The following is a 9,816-nucleotide window of genomic DNA, read 5'->3' on the forward strand; positions in this document are numbered from 1 at the left end:
TGGAACACCTCTCCTGTGAAGAAAGACTGAGAGAGTTGGGGTTGTTCAGCCTAGAGAAGAGAAGGCTTCGGGGAGACCTTATTGCAGCCTCTCAGTACTTAAAGGGGGCTTATAAAAAAGATGGCGGCAAACTTTTTAGCAGGGCCTGTTGCAACAGGACAACAGGGAATGGCTTTAAACTAAAGGGGGGGTAGATTTAGACTAGATAGAAGGAAGAAACTTTTTATGCTGAGGGTGGTGAAACACTGGCACAGGTTGCCCAGAGAGGTGGTGGATGCCCCATCCCTGGAAACATTCAAGGTCAGGTTGGACGGGGCTCTGAGCAACCTGATCTAGTTGAAGATGTCCCTGCTCATTGCAGGGGGCAATTGGACTAGATGACCTTTAGAGGTCCCTTCCAACCCAAACTATTCTATGTTTCTATTTTTTCTCTCCTTCTTCCCCCAATTTGAGAAAATACATCCCAGGCCATGTTACCATGCTCAGACTCTTGGGAAGACAGGAAGGCAGAGACACACAGTAGGTATTGTTATAACAGGTGTCACTACTAATTGCATAAAGATAATTTTATAGCAATTACAGTGATGGCAGAAGTGCCAAAACTGATTCCAGGGAGCTTTTTTCCCCTCTCATTTATAAGCAGTAAACACCTACTACTTTAGTTAACACTGTAAGCCAAATAAATTAATTGATTCTTTAACATGTAGAACCATCAATTACTCTCTACAGGATAATGGCAAAAATGGAATAACTTCTCTGCAAGTAAAAAAAAATTGAAAACTTTTTTGTCTATTATACAACTTATTATAGTATAGGCATTTCTTTGGGAAAACAAAAAAAAAAGAAAAAATACTTTTAAACTATCTAGAACACTGCATTTTAAATCAGAAGCAGAGCCACGTCTGATTTATTAGAAGACGACATGAAACTTAGTTCTTAGAAGCACATACTGATTTTCTTCCAGACTCAAAAGCGTTGAGTTGATTACACATAAGTAGAAGTAGAAACACATCCCACAGCAAGTGTTTTATTAATAAAGGGGAAAGAAAAAGACTTCCATTATAGACCCCCTAGGAGACCACTCACAGACCAACGTCCTATTATGTTAAGCGCTGTACAAACACAGGACAAAAAACTCTGTCCAAACCCAAAGCATCAGTAGGAAGACAACAGAAGGAATGCTTGAGCGAGGTAGTTATGCTGAAAAAATTTTACGGATCATTGATAAGACCTTAGCATGGTTTGGGAATTTACTAGCTTTACAAGTAAATTAAGCTTTAAATATTTTAACACTACTTTACGCTATTTGTAGCGTCATATTCTAAAATTTGTAACTCGAGTTAGAGCAAAAAGGCCTGTTTAGAGAAGACAAACCAAAGAAAGCATTCCTCAAAGAAAAGCTGAAAAGCACCGAAGCCTGAATTTCCAGTAACTAGAACTAGCAAGAATCAGACTAGCATCAATAACTACAAAATTACAAACATGGGCTAAAACTCAGATTTAGTCCCTGCAGAGACTTAAAATTAAAAACATCCGGCTGCCGTATTCGTTAAGCAACAGAAAGCAACTTGTATGCCATGTTTGTATGCACGAACATGTGTTGCCATTAAACTACAGAAGGGCTCTGTCCTGAGGCGGTGGTTCTCAGGCACTGAACTGAAGTGCATGCTGAGCTCCTGCCCATGGGACCAGGCTCTGCCAAATCTCTTGGCTCCTAGTTGGTGGCTGGGGATTAACAGCACTGGAAACTAAAAGTCAAAATTTCCTAAAGGGATGTACTTTAAGCCTGGTTTTCAGCCTGGTTTGAACTTCACTTATATATATATTTTTAATATATATTTAATTCTTTGGCCAGTTTTAACCAAATTATGTTCTTATGTGTTTAATGAATATTAGCAGCCTCACATGGGTGGGGGGAAATATTGGAAAAGGAAAAACTGAAGCACCCGCTCAGCAGTTATCATCATTGCCTCAACTACAAACCAGTAGATGCTTTTTCCCTGATGGTAGTTTGTAAACACAGGAGGGAGCGGGAGGTCCCTGCTCTGTGGGGTGGCTTAGGTGACAGTAGGAGAGGCGAAACGTGGAGGTCAGAGGCGGGGGGGGGGAAGAGAAGCTGTGGAGGGTACAGATCTGTAGAACATTTAACTCCATTACTCCCACTGTTCACAAAACTATTTAGATATGAATAGATTTTTTTTTTTTTTTAATGTTCATTTGGAAAATCTGACATGGGATTTACAGAGTTCCTGTCCTGCGTCCTGATCGAAAGGACGGCGCGGAAGCTCAAAGCCTGGAAATTCCTGTTAGACCTGTAAAACTCCACAATCTGGTGATAACTGAAATAACTGGGAAACAATATTTTTGCAATTTAGAAAATTCTTCCTTTCCAAAAAGTTTTCATCCCAGTCAGGGAGGCTTCCTAGATGCTCCACAACAGCCTAATCAAGCAGTGCACTGAAAAACAAGGGAATCGGGCAAGGGGACAGGCTAATACCTAAGCCAAAGGTATCACAGGCACAACGTATTTTCTGATGAACTAGCATTTTCTAATGTCAATGCTGGAAAGCCTCTGCCCAGCTGTACTGAAAACTCAGGAACCACAGCTCCTGTCAAACAGTACCACAGTGCCCCTCCTCATCAATTAATTTGCCTAACGGGTAACGCACCAGGAGAACAAGGAGGCTGTTTGAAGGACTCTGGGTGGGGACAAAGGAAGGCTTGTGAACTGAACCCAGAAATGTCACTCGGCCACGCAGGAAGATAAATCTGACAAGGATGTTCTGGGCAGAATAATGCTCAAAACAGTTTGCAGTCTGGTTTTATCCAGTCGTTGCTGAACAGTACAGGAGCTGAGCAGTTCAGTGGCATAAAAGAATGTATATACTACTCGCATCATTTATCCTGATAAAGATTAAAAAGTGTGATGGCGGGCTGATCTGCTGCAGACCACCACCTTATCAGGGTGCCCGTAAGGAGCAGAACAGGACCTTGATGGTGGCTTGGCTGCAGGACTGCCAAGGGCATGCCCAAGGATGCTGACCAATATTGTGTCACTATTTTCTGTGCTCCTCCTGTCTATAGGTAACTTTTGTCTCTTGTCTTTTACATACACTGTAAACTATTTGGAGCTGGCCCAATATTGTTATTCTCAATTTGTACAGCACTTAGCAAAGTAGGGACCAGGTCCACCACTCTGCATTACAAACAGTGTCAGCACCACATCAGAAAAAAAAGCCCAAACAAACAAAAAAAACACCACAAATCAAAACTGAGCTCTATCACCTGAACTCATCGAGTTTAATCCCACAGAAAGGAGGGAAGGTAAAGTCTTTGTAAGTGAGGAAAGACACATTCATAGCTAGGCTAGAGTTTACAGCCATCAAGGAGCTAATCACACAACTGACATAAATCCTAGGCTTGACAAAGCTTTGTACACTGAAAGGGGTAAAAAATACAGTGCAATAGCATGGAAGACAGCTTCGCACCCTTCTATAATGAAGGCTGAGATCCCTTCAGCTAAGGCTAGAGAAGATTTTAAGCACCTGAGATTCATGCTGACTTGCACTGTCTTAAAATTTTACTGTGCACAGTCTAAGTTCAAAACCCCTCAGATATGCATCTACCAAAAGCACACCAGTTATTTACAAAGGTCATTTTGCATATTTGGGTCCCAACTGATGCTAGCATTTATGTTAGCTACTGCACAACAGTGAGAATATGATGGTCCTCGGCCCTGTTTTCTAGAAGTCCTTCACAACCTTGTGCACTAGGTTGGCCAGTCCCCTGATTCTTTCTCTCGACTATTTTAACCAGTCTGCACATCCTGTGATGCCTCATGTGGAAAATAACAGAAAACCGTGTTGCACTAGGTGAGAAGAGGGAGAACAGGAGATGAAGAGATGGGAAAAGAACGAGCATGCAGCCAAGGCACTGCATGCCCCACACAGTCACCACCACGAAGCCAGAGACTTTGAAATCTTCAGCCAGGTTTAAATGAGCATCCTGAAAAATTACTTTAAAAAATGCACACATCTGTAAAAAATAGTAATTTTTTAAAAATCATTGTTCACTGAAAGGTAAGGATGTGCAGCAATAACTTGTTCTCAGTGCTAACTGTGGCTAAAGAAATCTCCAGAATCCAGGGACTAACAAGGTAAGGCAGTATAAATGCAAACTGCTGAGACACCAGAAATGCAGAGTTAAGACTGCTTTGTGAGGAGGTGGATACCTTAAATCTGTCCTGCTCGACACGAGGCAGGAATAAACCTAAACTTCTATTGGTGGTGTTATAGAGGCTGCCTAGCAATTATTTCTGGCCTTCAGAACAGACCATTTCTACCGCAATAAGCCAGGAGGACGGAGCAGAAGGCAGCGCGGTCAGTACCGCAGTGAGTCCAGCCCCGAGCTCCCCAGCTGCCCGACGAGCTGGGTCCAGCTGTACTCACCGGCAGAGGAAATAACGAGAGGAGGCTGGCGAGGAGGAACAAGGGGGTATGTATCTTCCAAAAAGCAAACACGCTGTGTTTCAGTGGGGAGTTATGTTCTGAGGGCTTTCATCTGTCAGATGCCGTGACTTTTCTGCCTGCCTCCCCAGCTTTCCTACTCCTCAGCATGTGTATTACTCTTCTGCAACTTCTGCTGCCATAGAACCAGTCTTGCTGTGTCTTGGCAGATCTTCAGATACAAGGGAAACATCCTTTCTGGCAGACACAAACTCCTGCAACATCATGAAATCAAATACAGCAAGGGCCAGATTAAATCTGAGGTTTATTAATTCCGATTTGGGCAAAGCCTCTACCCAATATACAATACTAACTTTTCCAGCTCAGGATGCGTCAGGGTGGGGTTGCTCTGAAGCACAACTATATTTGCTATGATCCCAGATCAGATGCCAGTGTACTAAAATAAAAAGTGTCTTCAAACTTTTAAATTTATTACCCTAGATTTATTTTCAGTACTGATTCAACACTGATACTAGCATCACTGTGATAAGAGAAGGCAAGTTATATTATTCTAACTGTGCAAATATAATTCAAACTGTTTGTCTCTGGGAAATGTTTTCTATGCACTTTTAAGTATGGAGACTCAAAGTGACAAGAACACACCTGGATTTGCATCCAGCGGGAAAGTACCTACTAGGCTGCTGCTATCTGTGCTGAGGAGCCCTTGAAATGAAAACAAACCAACCGCAAATCACACTAACAGGAAGGCTGTCATTTCTGGATTCAACCATAGAAATGAAATATAATAGGGGAAAAAGAAATATTGGCTTTATTCCCAGACACAAAAAGTAAATCATCTGCAGAGAGAATGACATTCCTCTCCTCCCCTTCATCCCCAACCAGATATCAGATCTATGCAAGTGAGTATACAGAAACTTTCCCACCTTTTGACAATCCAACTTAAAAAGAAAAAAGAAAAAAAACCCAAACAAAACAGAACAGTTGTATATGCTTTGGAGACTATACATATCTATTAAATACATGATAAAATTATCTACAAAATTTAACAGCTTCCTGAAGTTAAACAACAAAATATGTAGTCTCAGCAATACCAGGAATCTCAGTTCAGCTGTAAATTTCCACAGGTTCCTTGGAGAAACTGGGGGGTCCACATAGAAGGTATTTTGGGGGGTGGGGAGGGGGAAAATATATATATATATGTCTGAGGAGTGAAATATTCCCAATTTCCTGGCCTGGTATCTCAAGCTGGACACCTAAAAAAATATTAAGACTCAGTACCGCTTAAGTCTCCCACCCCAGGCTCAGCGGCTCCTCAGGAAGCACAGTCCCCCCCACTCCCATCCCCCTGACTGACCCAGGTCGCAACAGCCAAGGCAAGGCAAAGAGTTGCCCCCTCTCAGATGCATGGCCACAGACTTTTAAGGGACCAGAACTTATTAAATGGCAAACAAACTAGTAATAATATCCATCACAAATATCACATAATTGGAATTTTTTTAGCTTTGTTTTTGTATCATCTAATCCCAGGCTTGAGCCCATGTTCTGCAAAGCCTAGGTAGAATCAAGCACTTGAACAACACATATTTGCAAGTGTCCGTTCCTATTTAGACACCAAAATGAATGACCTCAAATTAGAAGCGGAGACTTTTTGAAATATGCATCTTTAATCCAGGTACTCAAATGGGATGTGAGACTTCCCTAAAAGCTTTGCTACCAATTGGCAGCGGAGCAGTGGAGAACCCAGCTTTCACACATTCGTTACCTCTGCGGTCAGAAAAGAATAGTTGTGTACTCAGCTCTCACAGCCTTCTGAAGAATATATTCCAGTCCTCCAGAGCACTGGTATCTGGCAAATTTTCAATATTGCATACTTGCTGACTATCCTAGTGTGCTCAGGATAATGCTGAATTATGAACCCAACCCTTTGCACAAAGTGTTCCCATATTCTTTTCAAAAGACTTCCCTCCTCCACCCAGAAAGTTAAAGAAGCGATTCAAGCCCTGCTGTGGAAATACCAAGTTTGTGTTTTAGCTAAGAGGAGTGCAAAGCAGGGAGAACAGAGGTTTACAGAGAAAGAAGGGACAAGCCAGCAGCCCTGACGAGAAGTCAGAGCAGGGAGGGTGCTGAGGCCGCATGGAAAAAAGCTGTGCCTCTCATCCTTTCTGTGTAAAGAATTGAGAGCAAAATGATCAGGAAATGACAGCGGTCACGTCAGAGATGAGCAAGAGAAGCATGAGTCTGGAGGAAGCAAAAGAGCTCGAGATAAGCAAGTATGCAACAACTAGGTTAAAAAAAATAGATTAAAAAAATCAAATGGATCAACAATCAGATGGACATTTACTGCAGTGCTGCCTCTTACAGGCTGAGTGATACTCGCTATGCCCTGAACTGCAATCTCAAGCCATTAACGGCTTGGGATGAACACAGGGTATTTTTTTAATCTCAAAAGATATCTGGTAGCCACCTGCTAGCTGGGCTGGCCCATTCTTCTCTGGCATCTCTGCACAGGAGATAATTTGAAGACTGCGATGAGTGGTTAAGTCAAGAGTGTGAGCAGGAAAAGTTTTTCCTAAGGAAATTATTCAGCTGGAAGGGAGAGGGGGGCAGCCCTCCACAAGCTCCCCCCGCCTTGCAGACCAGCTGGCACAAGGAAGCAAGGCACCGCACAGAGCCAGCCTCAGACACCGACTGCCGGCGTGTGACGGAGCGGTGTCTTGCACGACATCAGGCCATTCATGCAGGATGAAAGGGTGCCATTCTGCAGGGTAAATATATAGGTGGTCTCTTCAGTTCAAGGCTGAGCCATGGTAATTCCACTGTTACTGCTCATGCCACACTTACTTGACAGATCAGAAACCAATTTCCATTCCTGTCTCTCTAGCATCTTGTATGATGCTAGACATCATACAGAAACATCCCTTTCTGATTATTTTCTGTGACTTGCTTTGGAATAAAGATACTTGGCAAAATCTTCAAGCTTAGCAATTTAAGTTAAGCACTTAATTCCAAGTTGAGAGACTTAAATACAGATATCCACACACTTGATTCACTGCTGGGCGTTTATAAAAGAGCCTTATTTTTAATGAGAACAAAGCCCTGGGAGTTGAGGACACTGAGAACATCTGAGAATTACAGCTTAAGTCTCTGAGACTGAACAAAATCAACCCTTTCTTGCTTTATATATAGCTGACTGGTTAGCAATTCCAGCCAAACATTTTCTCATTTCCATGATGAGTCATACCAAACATTGGTTAGCTTCACGGCAACAAGTCTGTAGTAATGGAAGGTAAAAATAAAACAATTTTAAAAATGCAAATCTGCAGTATTTATGTAAGATCTGTATCCGCACTTTAATATTAATTAGACATGGCAGATTTTATACCACATTAGGAAGCATACCTAGACAAGCAGAACTGAGGTTTATTTCGTGTATAGTTGTGTTCAGGTTCAGATACACCATAGGTTATTAGCACTTTTTAGGAACAAGTTGACTTACTATAAATCAAACTCTAACATCCTGCAGCTAGCAAGGAACCGTACAAAGCACATACAAGCAAGGTGGTAGTATTCTATTAGGTAGGGGATTTATTGCTTGGCATTTCTGGAAGTTTTGGGGCCATCAGCAGACTAGAGTCACGTGCCAGTTTTGAGAGACACCTCACAGTCTGCCTCTGCCTACTGGCATTTGAAGACTGGTTGTTAAAGTTAGAAACTCTACTCTTTTCCTCGAGACACTCTAAAAGTTCTGTTGCTTCTATTATTTTTTTTCCCCTAGCTATGTATTATCCAGGTTTGGGTCTACTTTACTTCAATCCCCTATCCTCCATGTAGTCTGGAGAGACTATCCCTCCTTCCTCCAGGAGGAGTCTTCACAGGCTTTATTAAGCAGCTATAATATTTTTGGAAAATAAGAATACTTAACCTAGCTCTGAGAAAGCATCCCTTCAGGTATCTCAAAAGATTTCTGAAGAGCGTATAATTCCCCCCTAGTTTAATTATGCTGATTATTAAGATTTTTCCTCTTCAGTTTGGAGTCAAAATCAATTGCCTTCTAAAGACACTTCTCCAGAGTCAGGTCTTCCTTTTACGCTTTAGGGTACTCAACTTGAAGCTCCTAAGAGGTTACAACTTTTTTGGAAATACTCACTGTTTGCTCTAAGAACCAAGCTCCCTCACAGTGATTTGGAGACAAACTCATTCGTTCCTTCACACCTCCATACCACAAGATTCATTCTAAAAAATCCAGACAGTGCTTTAAAGCCCGAAAGCCACAAGCCTGCTCAATCAACTGCAAAACTGAAGTCACCCGTTAACCTGACCTAAGGCAATGAGTTGCTCACACAGGAGAAAAATTGGTATTACTTATTATCTCAAAAGGGTCAACCAAAGATCCAACACATCTTTTGAGCAATAATATCTGATATTATGGCTATGCACAGTACAAATATAATTTCAAATTTAGTAGTGGGCTGAAAAAGATAACACCTTAAATCAAAACCAAAGGATTTCAATTATATCAGTGCAAAAAGAATCAAAATAATATTATGCTTATTTACCACCTCTTTAACTTCTCAGGTGGAGATTTATTTCAGAAAATATTACATAAACAAGACAAAATTTAGAGAATCTAACTCTGCCCCCCTGAGAAGTATGCAGAATATCAAAAAATGCACATACCAAACCCCATTTCTAGGGAGGCTTTCAATCCTTATTTCATTGCTTGATAAGTTTGGAAGAGATGATTTTCAGTTATGGTCTATCTTCATCCTTGTTTCCATCCACCAGTTTCATCTGAAGTTTCATCAAAGGAGGTTGTGGCACTGGCTAAGAGAAGCTACAGTTGTCAGCAGCCAGCAAAGTTAAGTTCACCTATAGGCTGACCAAGCAATTACAAGACCTATGGTTTTGCTCCACCATGAGAAAGTTTCGCAAGTTATGTCAACATAAGTAGAGTAACGGCTATGCCTTTAAAGGAAGATTTTCAGTTTAATGTAACACAAGTTGAAGTTGAGATAGGAAGAAATATAATGCCGTGGCTTTAAAAACATACCTTACTCTTTGAAAACCTAGGCTTCGGATGGAAACAAGCCTTCCTGAGTGATACCACAGGGCATGTGCTGGCCCAGACTTCTTCAGGAGGATTTAATTAATCATGATTTGAGGAGCAGTTGGAGAAGTGTCTGTCCATCATTTCAAGGCAGTGTGATTCATAGGAAGAAACACAGGAGAATAGTTGTAAGATATAAGAAATAGTGCTCCTTTACCCACCACGTCTTGTCTTTGATGAGAGGATGTTCCCTAGCCCCTAATGGTATCATATGGAAAAGGGAAAGCGTGTTCAGCAACCTGT

Source organism: Pygoscelis adeliae, unplaced genomic scaffold (genome assembly GCF_000699105.1).
Source record: "Pygoscelis adeliae isolate BGI_AS28 unplaced genomic scaffold, ASM69910v1 Scaffold65, whole genome shotgun sequence".
Classification (NCBI taxonomy): Eukaryota; Metazoa; Chordata; class Aves; order Sphenisciformes; family Spheniscidae; genus Pygoscelis; species Pygoscelis adeliae.